At 41.2% G+C, this 17,156-nt stretch overlaps 1 protein-coding gene across 1 annotated transcript in view; it reads left to right on the top strand.

Annotated features, from left to right (window-relative positions):
• GRK5 (G protein-coupled receptor kinase 5) overlaps window positions 1–17,156 on the top strand; it is a 156,872-nt gene that overhangs the window by 365 nt on the left and 139,351 nt on the right. The gene's annotated exons all lie outside the window — the stretch shown is intronic.

Consider the following 17,156-nt stretch of genomic DNA (forward strand, 5'->3'; position numbering starts at 1 on the left):
TCGCAGTCGCCCCTCCGCGGAACGATGCCCGAAGGGTGCGGGCGGGCACTGGCGGGGCGGCTTTCGGGGTGCCATGTGGCTGAGCCGGCTTTGGGAATGGCTTGTTTGAGAGAGAGCCCCGGTGAGAAGGAAAATATCCCTTTCCCCTCTCTGCGCGGAGGTTTGGGAAAGGAAGTGAATGAGGTTGCAGAGATTACAATATTCACCCATCTCTTCCTTCCCTCTTCTCCCCCTCCTCCCCCCCCAGTGTGGTCCCACAGATTGTGCTATTTCAGCGTCTATTGTTAAAGGTCAGCTGCAGATGCATTCATTCAAAAGGGCTTAGCAAATCTGCAAATAGCTTTCCACGCCGTGTGGTGAGACCGGCAGGATCGTATCGCTTCAACGTACAGTCATTGCCTTATTCGGCGCGATTAGGTGATATCATGTTGCTGCAAACATGTCCATTGTTGAGAGTGTGTTTGTCCTCAAGCCGGGGCCGGGCAGAGGGGCCGGGGGCTCAGCCCCCAGCCTGCCGATGCCTCGGAGAGCCGCGGGGGCCGGCCGGGCGGGGGCTGCCCGCTCTGGGGGCTGCCGGCCGGGCAGCTGCGTGCTCCGGGAGACGGTGGTGCCGCCGGCACGATGCGCCTTAAAAATAGGCTGAGATGCTGGGCTGTTTTGGGCACTCCCCTCCAGAACCCGCAGAGGCGACCCCCGGTAACCAGCGGCACGTCGGACTCGCGGGGCTTTCTCCCCTCCTGTGGGGAGGGGAAGAGATGTTCTCTCTCCACGCAGGGCAGTGCGTGGCCCAGGGGCATGTCTTCCCGCCGCTCTCCGCTTACGCGGAGCCAGACACTGCCTGCGGGGTCGGGACAAGGAGCTTGTCCCGGCTGCCTCCAGAGACCCCCTATGTCCGGGAGCATCCCCTTGCTTGAAGGGTGAGCACCACGCACAAGCAACATGTCTCGCGGTTGCAGCATCGCTGCCGAGACGCGATCGCTTTCTGCCAGTTGAAACACGTTTGGGTTTTTTTTTTCTGTACGTTTTTACTTACTTGTGTACTGTTTAAAATAAAACATTTCTCCAAGTCTTTATTCAAACTTCTATTCTCACAAAATACTTGCTGGGCTGGGTGTTTTTAGGTGCCGTGTAACCTGCAGGCTTGTTTCCCCCCTGTCCCCTAAAGCACTGGCAGGGCCGGAGAGTGCTGGGTCGGACCTGAGCTTTAGTCACCCTGCAGCTGTGGAAGCATGAGTAAAGCAATATTGGTTTTATAAAAGAAATAATTCAGAGACTCCTCTCCCAGAGTGGGATCCTTTTGCTGGGAAAATAGTTCAAATTGTAAAATAATGTTTATATAACTCATGGGCTGTTGAACTTGTGAGGCTTAGCTAAAGAGTAAAGTCCTGAGATCCTCCCCCAAAAAAGCTCTATAAATAATAAGGGCAAAGGTGTTACCCTGTTCAGCAGATCAGTGAATTATAACTTGCTGACTTCTGATGGAGCATTTTAATTTTCTGTTGTTGCTTTTAGTATTGCTTAGGATGCAGTTGTTGCTACCAGCAATGCAACAGTGTTTTAGGTTTCAGCAGACTTTAGGAATACTTTAAAGGGCTGGTATTAATTACAATGGTTGTGTGTTGTTCTCAGCATTTTGCAAGTAATTTTAAATGTGCCACTTGGTTTTATGGTTTTTTTTTCTACCATCCTCAGCAAGACAGTAACAGCAATGTTGCTTTATTATATTGAAGTTTTGTTAAAGAAGCCATTAGCTATAATCTAAACGGCAGAACTCTATCAGGATTTCCTCCAAACTCTATTCCAACTTGTATTTGAATGTTATATGAAGCTCTAAACTTTTTTTTTTTGAGGCCTGGTGCTTATTTCTTGGTAAAGCTTGTTTGGAAGGCAGATGTCCTTTGGTCCCCATTTCAAAACATTTCAAGTTGTGCACCTGACGTCAGGGCCACAAGCGTTATGCTTGTATTGCATATGTGTCCATACTTTTAGCTATTGTTGCAAGCTGCTGTGAGTAAAGTGGGCTTAAAATTTACCAGGAGTATTGTAGGTGGATGGCACTGCAGATGAAGAAAATGGACAGCATATGGAAGACCAAGAATAAAAGCAAATGAATATTTTGAGGATTCTGGTTTCTAAAATGAGTTTGTTCTAGGTCCTACAGACTCATCATTAGATTTAGGTGACTGAACATGTAGCCAAAGCCAAGTATGTGCATGTGTTTCCACTTGTTAAGTCAAAAGTAAAAGCTTTGTTAGCTCAGTTATGTGGTGGTTGGTGCCTGCAATGTGAAACTTCTTGTTAGAAGAAGGAAAGTGATGGGATCTATTCTGCAAACTTTAGTAAAACTCAAGTTTTATCACAATTGCAAGGAGAATGCAAACCCCATATGTGGGAAAAGGGAGGTTTCAGATTAGTTTCAAAAGGTGCTTTAGGCAGACCTGCAACGTTAAGCTCCGATGACTTTTTTTAAGGGATTCAGAACTAGGGCTGAGTGACCATCACAAATGTTTTCTGGCAAATATTGGTTTAAATTTTGCAACTACTTTGCTTTGACCTCACTAGCTTTTTTGGTTTTTTTCCCTTGTGGTCCCTTGTGTAAGTTCCTTTGACTAAATTGTACTAAAGCTACCCCTAATACAAAGTCAACTTTTTAGCCGAAGTACCAGGAAACGAGTTTTACAACTGTTTACAAATACTTGCACGCAAATCAATGATGAGAATGAGAATCACGCCCAGAATTAGCTGATGCTATGGGATACACAAGTAATTGTATCAGATCAACAAAAAGAGTGAGTGTAGTTCACATATAAAAATGTATTTTACTGAAGAATTTTGAGAATCAATGTCAAAAAATCGTCTTTTTGCAGAATATGAAGGTTTTGACACAAAATTGCCCAGAAGTTACTTGTTGCACTCAGGTCTGCCAGTCTGAACATGGTAAAAATGGAGTTTAATTGCATTTGAAACTTCATTTATAATTGATTAGGAATAAATTTATACTGCTTCCTCAATTATCATTTCTCATTTCTTGGATGCAAAATCCCATTTCGCAAATTGCCAGTCCCTTTTAGGTCTGGATAGGAAATACATCTGGTTTAATTATAGAAACCAAATAGGTATTTGGGACTGTCTCATATTGCCTGGGGAAAAGAATAAGCAGAGTATGGAAGACAAGAAAGATGAGAACCATAAAAAGAAAAGCAAAATAATAACAATTGTGGTCATTTTGGGTTGAGTAAGAACCCCAAATTATGAAGTGCTGAAACATTTGCCTGGATCTTTTCATTATCCCTCTTGTTTCTGAGTCACAGCAATCATATCTGAACCTCCAAATCATTGAGCCATTAGTACTGGAGATCCACCATGTTGCTAGCAGTGAATCCAGCTTGTTGGATGGATGAATCCCAATTAATTTTCTCAATTGAGGGCTGTTTGACAGACAACACTGTCAGAACTGAAGAGCCAATGGAGGGGTCCAGGAGAGACCAAGAACTGAGCCTCTCAGCTCTCCAGGGGAACTTCAAAACACATCCATACAGTCACGAATCTACTCTTGCCTGTCAAAAGCAATAAGCTGATAAAAGACAAGTCTTTCAGAGAGGCTGATGATTAAATTACGTTTGTATGAAAACTAAGCAATATTGTTAGATACACGTGACCAAAGCATGGTGATTACCTAGGTACTCTTCATCAACCATTCCTTTCTAGCCACAAGAGCAATTTTGCCTCATTTTCCTGCTGCTTCTGTGTGCCATGAGCTTCCTTTGACAACCTGAAACACATCTCAAAACCAAAACACAACTGGACTCTTGATAAAATGCAAAACTCTTCACAAATTTATAAAAGGAGATGGACAACTCTCACCACTGTAAAGTTGTAGTGAGAACTAAATTTCTCATCATGGCTATTGGTTTTAAAGAGCCAATCTGGAAGATAAACTACACTTTCTCTCAGGCCTGGGGTAAAGTGCAAACTTTACCATTTAAACCTGGTAAAAGGGGAAAAAAAACCCTTTCAACCATCAAAACACAATGCAAGTGCCTTTTTTTCCCCCCTCCTCTCTTTAGGTAGACTGAGAGTCTAAGAGAAACGTAATTATGACACCCAAGCAGAGCCTTTACTCAGACTATCCAAAATGGACAACCTTCTTTTATATAATCTCAGAATGTTTTTATGAGTGCATACTGATGCCATATAACATGTGAAATATGCCTGTTCGTAAATTGCTGTATTCTTAGCTTGCTTTTACAGGATGATCACAGGAGAGATTAGTGCATGTCCTTACTGGCAAAAGACTAGCAATAAATCCTAAACAAGAAGCATGATTGCTTTCCAAGAACTTGGCTGCAGAGCAGTTGGAAAAAGGGCAGTAGAACAATGAAAAGCATATTTTGAAGGAAAGAAGGTGACTACAGCGACAGCCAAAATCCGATGGAGAATATGATTATTGCAACTTAATTTTAGTAGCTTCATTAACCAGTGCTTTGAATGCAGAATCTAAAGTCCTGTACTGAAACCATTGATGTAAACCCCAAAGCACTTTGTAAGGAAAATGTTGTCTCTATAAGAAGAGGAAGCTTGTGTGCAGTGACTCAGTTTAGTTTTCTTTATGGAGTAAAAGAGCAGCTCTTCACCACTCCAATAGCTTTAAAAAAATATATAAATATTCCAAGGATGGAATCAGCCATTACTTCAGCTGCAACAGGGTGCTTTTAACCAGTAGTTTGAAAAACCAACCAACCAAGATTCTTCTTCAAGCCTGTAGCCATTTCTTTCTGGAAAAAACAAAAAATAATCCCAAAGAGTCCAGAGTGTTTCACATTCTAATCAAGGAAATTCAGAAAAAAAGGAGTCTTCAGGCCTTTGGGAGAAAGAATGTGTAAGTCTGAATGACATAAAGATCTCCTTTACAGAAAGGACTTATTTCTGTAGCCATACCTGTCTTAGATCACATGTGCGTGATCTGTGTTTGCAGAACTGGCTTGAAAACCCTTTCTGTGTGTCGTTATAGAGCAGGGCTGAAGCAGAGCAAGTCAGAGCTGCTATAGCTGTGTCCTTGGTGAACATCCTCTTCTGGAGTTCTTTGTGGCTGACTACACCAGTTTGCAGTCACAGACAGAAGGTTTTGGCATGTGGAAATGCAGGAGAAATCAACAGGTCTTCTACCCAGCCTTCTGTCCTGAAGAGAGAGGACTATGGTCCTTCATGTGTGATGTCACTGTGGAACTGGGATTCTTATAGCTTGATTATTATCTAGCTTGTTGGGTTTGTAGGCACTTTAAAAAGTACTTAGTGCTGAGCTGTGATGGGCTCTTAGGTTGTTAACACATCAAGGCTATTAGCAAGTGAAGCTTCTAGAACAAATGTTAACCGTGGAGGTTTCAATAGAGCTGCTTACCTTTGCTCCATTGATCTCATGTGATTGCTTTCTTCAAGTGCAAAATCATAAATCTAGGAAGAAGCTGCCTGTATTTGTTACCAAAATGTTCCTTTCCTGAGAAAGTTTTAACTAAGTGTTGCTGAGACCGTCTGCTCAGAAAAGAATTTTCAGTAGTTATCCAAGTCATAGGCATAGTTTTGTGACTGTATCTAGATTTCTGTATTAACTAAGAACATTCTGACACAACTTAGGTAAAAATGTCCAAAAGAGATGGTTTTAGGGATACTTGGCTGAGTGTGTTACTGGACCAGCAGTGCTTGGACCAAACTGACACGTGTCTTTGTGAGAAACAGCTCCAGAATGAGAGCCTCAAACACAGTCCTGCCCTGAAACGTGTCTTGCTGCATGTGTCCATGCCTTTGTCTGCTGTGAGTTGGTGGATGAGTGTGTGCTGCCCCATTTTTGAAGGCAATGAAGAACAAATAACTAAAGAGGAATGCAACAGCTCTGACTTTGGGGTTTCTAGGCCCTGAGGGTATATTGTCCCTGTTGTGAGGCTGACCATGCTTCTTTCCTTCACACGTGTGGACAGTACAATGGGTTACTACTAAAAAAAAAAACACCCAAGCAACTTAAAATCCCCATCCTTGCCTCATTTCACTCTTACTTCTTGGAAGATGAGCTACCTTTCCAGGTACTGCTTTGCTAAGATCTGCTAATGTTCTCTCTCCAGCTCAAAAGATAAACATCTGTGTGCTGAGGACTTTGATGCTTGCAGTGAAGGGTCTGAAGACCCAATCCTGTATTCAGATTCATTAATACAGATGTACTCTGGTTAGCTTCAATCTCAAAGCTGACTTCTAGGATGTAGGCAAGATCCTTCTGCATATGTAGAGACAGAGGTTATATTTTTATTGCTTGGCTGACCTGATGTGTTCAGACATGTAGCTGATCCTTCTCCTATACTATTTTTTTGCATCAGTTATTCTGTGAATGACTTCTGGTTTGTATTGATCCAAGAAGAAGTGCTGAAGCTCTAATTTTAATTGCAAGTAGTGATGCTAAAGTCAATGAGATTATTTCCATGGCTGAAATATCCACAAAGTCACATCAGGATCCATATTGGTGCATTTTTAATCTTTTTCAATCCAAATGTTTCATCAAAGCAGTTACTATCTTTATAAAACTTCAGTCAAAACCAAAGAAATAAAGATTCTGGATAGGAGATATTACCTTTCTAGCCATTAACATTTTGTTTTGGTCAATGAAAATGGAAGCTAAGGATTTCACTCATGCTCATCTGAGATCTCCCCCTGGATCTCTACAGTATCCTATATGTTGTATGAGTTTTCTGTGTGCCAGTGGGTAAGAAGAGAATCAGTTGCACATAATCTAAACAAAACCCAAGATGATATAATCCTAGTATTTACGACCACAGGATAAGAATTAAATAGAAAGGCCAGGAAAATAAAGAACCCTGTAGTTTGATTACACTCAGCTGGATTATCTTTGTAATTATTTTGCTTGGAGCATTTAAAAATGCATACTGCTATGGGAGAAAGATTAGGCAGGGAAATCAAAACTAAAGCAAATATTCTAAAGAAAATATTACAAAGATGATGGTTATTCACTTAATTTTAAAGAAAAATAACCCTCCACATAGTTGTCTGCGAAAATGAAGGGATGGGATGAAACACAGGCAGAGGAAGATGGATGAGGCTGTGAAGTCTGCATAACTGTCTCAGCTGCTCCTAGTTCATACATAAAATCTCATCAGACTAGTTGAAGAAACTGTCCCAAGCATTTACTGAGGGAAGAAGGGCAGGCTAAAAGGAGTGGAAGCACATACAAATACTCAAGACTCAATTGAGATCCGAGAGTATATAATGCAGATAATAGTAATGCAGGAAGGGTGGCTGCCTGTGCTCTAGGATGAAAACAGTAATTCACAGCTCACTTCTCAGCAGCACAGCAAAGGCCCAGACATTTCTATACACATCGTTTCCAGCACCTGGATCTGTGGTTACTATGCATGGCTAGTCCCCTGGGCTTCATGGGGCGATCTGCTTGGTGGTTGGAAATGCACTTGGGGATCGGTCAGTTCAAACTGCTGCAGTGATCTTCCAGGCAGTAAAACTTCACTGATGTAACTGGAGTGAAGCAAATCACTCACAACCATCAGGAAAGGCTTACCATGTCATTTTTGTCCCTTGTCCTCTGTGCACTTTTTAAAGTTTGAAGCAGTTCTGGTATAAAAATGACTCCGTTATTGGGCCTATCTCTTGAAAATTTTGTAGTCCAAGAGATCTTGAGTTTTCTGGTTACATTCTTCTTGTTCTCATCTCTTTACTCATCTAATCCCTTTTGTACACTTTTCCATTCTCCAAGTACTTTCTGTTTCTCATCAGTTATCTGAGCAAAGTTTAACAAGTTTTGTTCTTTCTTTTTTGTATGTTTCAGCTTGGATGGTCCACCTAAAATTCTGTGCAGTCAGTGCTCACTCTGACCTACCTCAGAATCAGCTGAAGTAGCTGATCAAATGGGATGGGGCCCTGGGGAAGGGGCAGTACTGAAAAGGGTACATCGAGGTATCTATGAGGAATTTCCATCAGTGAGGTTCCTTATGGAGTTCCTTATTGTCCTGAGGATGCTAAAGAGGCAGCGACAGCTGCTTTTGCATCAGTATTCTCTTGGGTCTCATTCAATGCACAATTTCACTATGACCTTGGCTTTTCCTGGCTGAGGTTATGTTACAGGCTCTAGGATTTACCTTGGTTTTCTTACAATACTTCTTTTGCTTAACTACTCAAAGACTCAATCTCTACCTTGTGGGGACATGTAGCATGGTGAATTCTGGAATGCTGTTTACTGGCTTCCAATGCTCCTGGACCATTCCTCTTTTCCAAACACCATTTTCCCAGTGAATGAATTTGAATTCTTTTGTTTCTTCTCTCTGTTGCAGTAGTCTAATTTTTTCTAGACCAGAATTCCCATATTTTACTCTTCCCACTTTTCTAACCTTTCCAGTTTATTTCCCTCGTTCTCTATTTCTGACACCACCTTGGAATATGAGAAGTCTTTGATGTACTGGTTAAAACATATTTATTTAGATTGGATTAAATGTCAGTGTACTGAACACATCTAAGGCTTTATGTATTTTCTCTCTTGTATTATCCTCAGTAGTTCTTTGGCCAGTGTTTAGTCTGTGTGACATGGCTCCTATGTAGAAATGACTAAAACTGTTGGCTTTTTCCCCCCGTGCATGTGCTATAGGAGACCTTCGCGATACTAGAGGAAAACTTTATTTACAATGAAAGCTTTAGACTCTGCCTGACTGAGTGTGCTCCCTTAATTTTATCTAGCAATCTAATTTGTCCCAGGAAAGGGACTACCTGCCAGGAGAGTGGAGAAACTCGATGTTACAGTTGCGTTCACTTGGCAGCAACTACAGAAGGCACAGATGGGAAATCTCATCTTGTAAAACAAGTAAAAAAAGGCAGCAAAAAGCATCTGGAAGAAGGGGAAATTCAGAAACAAAGGGAAGATATCAGTGATGCCAAGTGAAAACACCACCAATGAGTTCTCAATGATGCTTCCATCAAAGTGCTCCCATAAGTAGTGCGAGAGAACTGACATCTTTAACAAGCAGAATGAGTTGAACAGAATGGATGCCAGGCTGAATCATCATTCAGCTAAGGTTGCCAAAGTATCTGTGGAAGATATATAGAGAGATATATTTCATATTGGTGCTATTTGGTGCTTATCATTCCATTTTTTCTTGGATTTCTGCTGATTTCACTTTCCCATTGCTTTCCTTCCTACTCTTAGGGTTGGTTTTGTTTCCTGTCAGCCAATGCACCTTCTTCCATCTTCTTTAGATTTGGTCCTTATAGATTTTTTTTTTCTTCTTTTTTTGTCTTTTCCCCCAGTGTTCTGTGTGTCTGAAGTTGGCAGCCTTTGGATCAGCAGGAGAGATTCTAGTGATGAGCATCTAGAAATCAAAAGAGTTGTTTTCTGTAGGGGATGATCTCGCTACTTGCAATGGAATGATCTACCTCTCCTCTTTTGTTGTGAAGCATGGTACAAAAAATTCAATTGCTCACCCTGCAAGCTTTGCAGAGGAAATTTTACTTGGCTAACAGTTATGGAAAATTAAGAGAATCTGAACACTCAGCTTTAATCTTCTTACTATTAAAGGAAGAATAGCTGTCCAGCGCAACATTTGGAAGTGGTGAAAAAGCTTACAAATACAGGAGTTTGGACTAATCCATGAATAAACCCTTTCTGACTCCCTCCATAGCAATTCCACCTCTGAATCATGATTTTGTGTTTTTTGAGGATGCCAAGTTATTCTCGGTCAACGTCTAATTTATTCCTCATGAAGCACACATCTGGGAAAGTTTGGGCTTTGTTTATCTCACCAGCAGCTGAGTTTTAGGAAAAACTATCCAAATGACTTATGTATGATGTAAGCTTCTCTCAAGGTTACAGAACACCTTTCCTGGAAGCCTCGTGTGTTTAATGTGCATCTCCGCTCACTATTTGGTCAATGAGAAACATAGGAACGGTTCAGGAATTAAACCAAATGAAAAATGTTAGGTGTCTGGTTTGGAAACAAAAGCATTTGGAATAAAGCTGCTTCTTGCCACGTGTCATTGACTGACCCTGAATGGCAGCAGGTGCCTCCAGAAGAGCAGAGATAGAGCAGCCCTCCCCAGGCCTATCTTTCCAGCCTCCCACCCCAGGGACTTCCTGAGCAGAAGGTGGCTTTGCCTTGTGGGCATTCATACAGGAATCTCTCCTTTATGAATTTTTTAAACCCATTTTTTGACTGCATTTATAACTTTGGCCTGAGCAGCTTCTTGTGGCTATGAATTCCATCACTTAACAAAAGCATGTGACCTTCCCTGCATATGTACTTAGTGAGGGACTCTCAGTTGATGTATGACTTATATTTTGGCAATGTCAGAAAGCAGTAAGTGTGAAGCTTGGAGGGGAAAGAAAGGGAATTGTCTGCAAATAAATCAAATACTTCTGGTATTTGTTGTTCTGTTTTCTTTTTTTTTTGAACATGTTGATTTCATTGCTTCTGCCCTCATTTCTATTAGGACATTCATAATTTTATGATCCTTTATCATATCCCCTTAGTAGCTTTTCTCCAGGGATAAAGGTCCAAGTCTATCATCTCTGTTCCTTTGCATCTTCTAATTCTGTACTATTTTTGAAAAGGGTGACCAAAACTACACAGTGTGTGCATCATGGGCAGTGGCACAGTGATGCTCACCACTTCATACTTTGTTCTTGTCACAGTCTTAACTTGATGTTTGTTTGCTCTTTTCCCCACTGTCACAAGTACTCATTACAAGGCCTACTGACAGTGACCTCAGAAATTTGTCTCCTGAGCCACAGTGTTTAATTTGGAGCCCATCATTTGGTGTATAGCAAGAGTTGTTATCCTTCATGTGCAATACTGTGCTGTCTGACACAAGTTAATCTTTCTTTTTTTCCCCCCTAACTCTTAAGTGATCCAATACTGCAACATAATCCTGCAACTCTTTGTTTGCAGGCTGTTTTTGTTACAACTGTCCTGAGGAAATTAATCTTGGCAGCAAATGTCATCTTGCTATTATCTCTTTTCCAGACCATTTATGAATACACTGAATAGTCCAAGTCTTATCGCAGATCTCCGTGGCACCCCACTAAGAGCCTCGCTCCACTGTCAAAGTCTTATCCCTGACTTCCCATCTTGTCAGCTGTTGCTGACTCACAACAGGGTCTCCTCTCCAGAAACAGTTCAGTTTCTCAAGAATTGTTGAAGGTCACTGCCAAAAAAGAGGAAAAAAAAAAAAAAAGCACTGTTCAAAAGTGTCGAAAGCCACCTGCCCAAGTAGTTTTGATTACAGCCAACTTGTTCCAGAGGTGGGAAGAAAAGCAAAAACCTGTGAAGGAGGAATGTTGGAATTTGCCAGCTGATGGCAGCATTTGAAGGAGCCATCCCTGTGACATCTGGTGATTGGCAAAAAAATCATGGTTGCACCAAGGGCTGAAAGATGAGGTCCCAAGTGAACACTGTTAAAATGGGCACTGTTTGAATTTACCCATCAAATCTCTGACCATTTGGGGCTGATGTAAGGTCAGTGATCACTTTGAAAGCCATGGAGGAATGTGACACACACCAGTAGACCACTGGCCACAATTTGCCTAAGATAAACCCAACCCCAAATTTCCTACCTTGCTCCCAAACCCTGTGAATTCTGGGGTGGGGGGAAGGGAAAAAAGGTGGTTTCAGATAATTATTCTTTTGTACACCAAATACTTGCCTTTATCTCTGTACACAGGATCAACCTCTCATCACCCAGCCTAGTCTGAAGTCTCTTGCTGGGCTCAGGACATTTGTTATTCTGGCTTGTGCAGACTTCCAGCTGCAAAATGTTTATTTGGCTGTGAAAAGTCTATGAAGTAACAAACTTTGATGGATTCAGCATATTGTTTTCCCTTTCTTTTTTTGTGATGCTGTTTGCCTCCAGCTCTCATGGGGAACACATCTCCTTTTCTGAGTATTGTCAATATGAGCTGCCTGGAGTGACTGCCAATGTGTGTAGCACAGGTACGAGCCACACTCTGCTCCCAGCCCTTTTGTGGCAGTTTGCAGTGCAGATTGCCTAAAAGTAATGGTGTAATAGGACAGCACAACAGTTTAATACTAAACTTTGCTATGATTTTGCTATGACTTCAAGTTGCCAATGCTTTATTCTTGCTCATTAACAGTTTGCAGGTTGAATATGAATAATCCTAATGTCACGGTGTTAGAGTCAAGTCAAAGAAGTAATCTCTGTCTCTGTAAGTGTGGTTGAGAAAGTAAATAGAGAAATATCATTTCTTGAGTGACCTCCCTGAGACCTCCTTGTGATGCTTGGTGTAAGCAAGCTAATAATTGGAAAGTTTAGAATAAGTAAAAGGATGTGCTATGGAAATGACCCTTCCAAAATGAAGCTCAAGTCTGTATGTTGCAAATCCTTTGTGAGGGGAGTGTATTTTCAAGCAAACATTTGCCAGCTGTGTGAAGGCATGAAGCTGGTTTACAAACCCAGACGTATTTTACAAGGTGAGGATAGAGCATGCTTTTGGTTGAAGTCTGTGGCCTAAATTTTCTTTTTCAGATACAATGAGTTGAGAAAGAATTAATATTGGAAATGAAATCCTGGATATTGAAGTGTATGTTCTGTTCAGCCAAATGTGAGAGGTCTGGCTTGTTTCTGGGGCCAGATACTCAGAAGGGCAGTCAGGGAAGCTTTGATCTCTGCCCTCTGTTAATCTCCATGCTCAAGGTTATCATTCAGAGGTTAAGATATGGCATCCCTTTTGGAAACAGAAGACATGGAAAGCTGCAGTGGTGCCCATGTGAGTCTGCTAGTGCAGGTACAAGCTGAAGATGCCATCCTATAAAAACATTAAAGCAGGTAAATACGTTTCAGAAGCGAATCATGGAGTCACACAACGGTAGGGGTTGGATGGCACCTTTAGAGATCATTTAGTCTAACCCCCCTGCCAAAGCAGATTCACCTAAACCATAAGGTAAACAACTTGTTAACAGAGGCAATTTGAGCAATTGTTCATCAGTGAAAGTAAATGCTTAGTATGTATCCCAGGCTATTGCCTGCTTATGAGAGGTAGAAAAAGGTCACATTTTGTATAAGCCCAGCACCTAATTCTGGCAAATAATTGTGGGAAGACAGTTTTTAGGGAGATTTTTCTTGTTCAATTAAAAACATGATGAGCTTTGCAGATGTTTCTCTTCACTAACATAGATCTGCATTATTATTGTTGGATCTCTTATCTGAGTTGATGGCAAATCGCAAGGAATGTGTTTTAAAAACCACAACTAGTGATATATTGTCTAATATCTCACTGCAGATGAGGTTACATTTGATCTCAGTAAGTGAAGTTCAGCTGGAGGATTTGGTTAACTTTTAGGATGGCATAATTTTGCACAGGAGTGAATTTTGCTTTTTCTAAGTCTTGCTGTTTTCCTCTGGGGAGGATGAAGAGAGAGAGAAACAGTTTGACAGGAATCAGTTGTCATTTCCTCACATTCTCTAAATCAAAGCCTCTTCCAATAAATACAGATTTTATTAAAGCTGAATACTTTAGACTTAGAAGTTCAGATTTGGTATGTAAGCAGAGCAACTCCTCTCAGACTTGTGTGCATTGCAAAGATTAATGAAATATACTTTGTAAAGAAGGGCAATGATTCACTGAATAAAAATAGACAGCATCTTAAAGAGCTTGTAAACACAGCTATTAATTTTAGGATGAGAGTCTTATCCTCTCTGTCTTAGTCTGAGAATAATTCCACTGTACTCTGACACATATGGGTACAAATTTGTCTCTGAAATAGATTTTAAAACAGATTTTAAGAGTAGCTGCAGTTGCTTTTTTGTTTGTGTGTTTTGTCAATCCTTTGAAATATCTTTATGATATTTCCATATAAAATATTAATCTCTTCCATTTTAAGCCACCCTCTACACCACAAAGCCTGTTTGATATATTGGCTGCAGCCAGTTAGTAATAATAATTACAAAAGGCAACATAGCTGATGTGCCCCTCCTTTTCTACCTATTACCTCAGGGGTTTGCAGTCTAGAAAGTACTCTTTGGTGTGAGTCACTGAAAGATCTTGTGATTGGGTTCCCTTTCCCCCCCCCTTTTTTTCCCCCCACAGTTTTGATTGTGCTTAAGGCTTAGTCTAGTGCTGTACTTCATTCCTGATTTGAAGGAAGAGGAATGACTTTCCTCTTCTCATAACCTCAGGTCTTGTAATTGTTATTCATTCTTTATCCATTCTTCTCTCTCTGTATCAGAGAGAAGCTTTCTTTGGCTCGATGCATCTTTATGGTGATCTTCCCAACAGCTCTTGTCTTATTCCACTGTCTTGATCTTCTGCATGAAGTATATATTTGTTTTCTCTCGAAGGAAGCCTCAAAATTTGAGAAGGAGGCAAAGGCTCAAAGCAAACTCGTATCTGATGTTTCTCAAAACACTAAATACACCTTTTTCTATTCCCTCAGGCAGTGTGCAGATACAGAGAAAGCCATGGAATTGCGTGAAGTTTGCAGGTTTTTAGAATTTTCTCCTCAACTTTTCTATTTACTGTATTTGCCATTCTTGTAGGGTCCTGAGCCTTTCTTTTTAGACTAAAGACCAGAAGCCACGAGTCATCTCTATATAGTAACCTGCCTTCAGGAAGAGTCAGTCTAGTTGACCAGACTGGTATCTGGATATTTAACAAGTCATCAAATGCCTAGACTTTCTTGACAAAATCTGTAACAAATGATGGTAACTTGTACTCTGGCTCTGTCTTGTTTTTAAAAATGAAGCAGCATTATTTGACAAGCAGCTCTTTTTGTGGACAGTCATACCAACCATTACAACGCAGTGAGAAGTGACAGGAATTTCCATCAGGATGTGACCTGAGATTGTGAAGACGCTATCATTTATCAGTGTTCCTGTCTGGAGCTATCTGAATCTGCCTGTGTTGCCATTGTACATCTTTTTCATTAAGACATAACAACTTGTGTATCATCTACTATTGCAGAGGCTTATTCCTTTGCCTAGCTGTGTTCTGTTTATTGCCAAACAATTTCTAGTCTCTTTCCTTGACAACTATTTGGTCAGAATTGAAGCACTGATCACATTGCTGTGCAGCCGTGCAGGAGCTGTAAGGTGTTGCCCAGTGCTGTGGGCTCATCACCTCTGCAGTCCCTCACAGAGGAGCAAGCCAAATACAAATAACTTACTACCCTGCCTCCATGAGGTAGAGAAATAGTTTCAGGTGAGCCCCTCACACTGCTGTAAGAGTTATTCAAGCCCAGGCTTTAACAGCTCAGGGCTTGTCCTCCTCTGCAGCAACTGTACAGCCCTTGCTCCTTCCTCCAGCTGAACATTAAAGTTGTAATCCTATCCTTGGTGGATCTAACTTGTCTTTCTTTGGCCTGGTTTTGTTCCACAAGGCAAATTGAGCTGCGTGGGGATTGTCCAGTACCTTGAACTGGTTAAATGTTTGCAGCTCTCTATAGTTTTGAGTACAATTACCCAAGAGAATGCTGTAACTGCTTTCATGCTGCACTGTGTGGGCTCTGCAGCCTTCACTCCCAGCCTGGGAAGGGCAAGACAAGAGGGCTCCTTAGTATGATCCCTTCATGCAGCTGCTGGAGAACAAGGAACTTTCAGGCCTGGGAGATGTAGCATGGACCTGCAGCTATTTAACAGGGGACTTGCATCAGTAAGAAGGAGAGCAGTTTTTTTTAACCATGAGTAAATCCTGCACCTGGAAAGAGGAAGAGACTTGCAAGACTGAAACTGGAGTGGGAACAGGCCACCAAGCACCACTGTGCATTGTAGGTCCTAACACTGGTATATAAGATGTTTTTTGTCATAGTATAAGTCCTGATAGATGAGGCTAGAGAACAGGAGGATGGTCTGCAGCCCAGTTAGTTTTGTGCATCTGAGTCAACTGTTTAACTGAATGGAAGTAAAAAAAAAAGTGTCATCACTAATTGTCTTATGGAGGAATCATGACTGGTGCCACACTAATGTCCAAGCAGATCAAGGAACATTCCTATAGCTGACACCCAGACAAATTTCCCTTTGAAGTCACTGTAGACTTTGACTAATTAAAAACCTCAGGACTGTATCAAGATCTTTCTTTCTTCTCCAAATTAGGTAATCCAGGTAAATTCTTTTTGCTTCTTCATGTTTTGTTTTATGGTTGTATTTAAGATGACTCTTTTCTTTGTTGTAACATATCATGTTCTTTCTTAGACACAGAAAGCAAGCACACCTCACATTTTCTCAAGTATCCTTATTTGATCACCTAAATTTGTACTTTATAGGAATGGCTTAATGAAATTCTTGGAAGATTTCCGTAAGTTTTTGAAAACCTTGTTTTGCCTTCAATGCCTTGGGCTGCTCTGGGCTTACATATGAAAGGCAATATGTGTGTAACTTGATGTTGATAGTATCCTTCTGCAAAATTTAAACAATAAACTCATGTATTTTGTGTTCAGCAATAGTTAAAAGCAAATAGGTATGAAAAACCCCTATGTAGGAGTTGAACCTTTTTCTTGCAAAGTTGGCTGCTCTGTTGACAGCTCAGTAATTTCACAGTAGCCATTAGTGTTTCCTGTCCTCCTTATGAACTTTAAAAATATTCATTGTTTACTCATGATGATAGTAGTGCTGCAGAGGCAGAGTCCTTTAGAAAGTCTTTCTCAGTATTGGCAAGCACAGTGAGAGATGATGCAGTGTCTTCTCTGAGCAATGTAAGGCTGAAACTAATCTCTGGTACCAGGGTAGAGAGAAGCTCCTCTCTTGTGGCCACACAGAGGGTCTGGGCAAGAGACAGCACCAGAACACAGGTCCATTGAGGCATGCTAAGCACTGCACTTGATGGCCCCAGCTGCCTGTTGGAGCAGGCATTTGTGGCCCAGGAGCTTAATTCATGTTAGTTCACCTCACCTCTTGGCTGTAACCTATAGAGAAAGTTGTCCTGTCATGCAGCAAAGTTCTGCTTGTTTGAGTTGTTGCAAATATTTCTGCAGCTGTGAAAGCCATTTGCCATCCTTGCTGTGACAGGATGTTGTAAGGAAAAAAAGTGTATGTTGGTTGTAGAGGGATGCTTGTCATCTACAGATGAATATTCACCCAAACAGATTAAGAGCTCAGATTGTTCCAAAATACAAGTATGATAATATTCAGTGCAAAACAAGAATTCCTGC

Source organism: Colius striatus, chromosome 8 (genome assembly GCF_028858725.1).
Source record: "Colius striatus isolate bColStr4 chromosome 8, bColStr4.1.hap1, whole genome shotgun sequence".
NCBI classification, from domain to species: domain Eukaryota; kingdom Metazoa; phylum Chordata; class Aves; order Coliiformes; family Coliidae; genus Colius; species Colius striatus.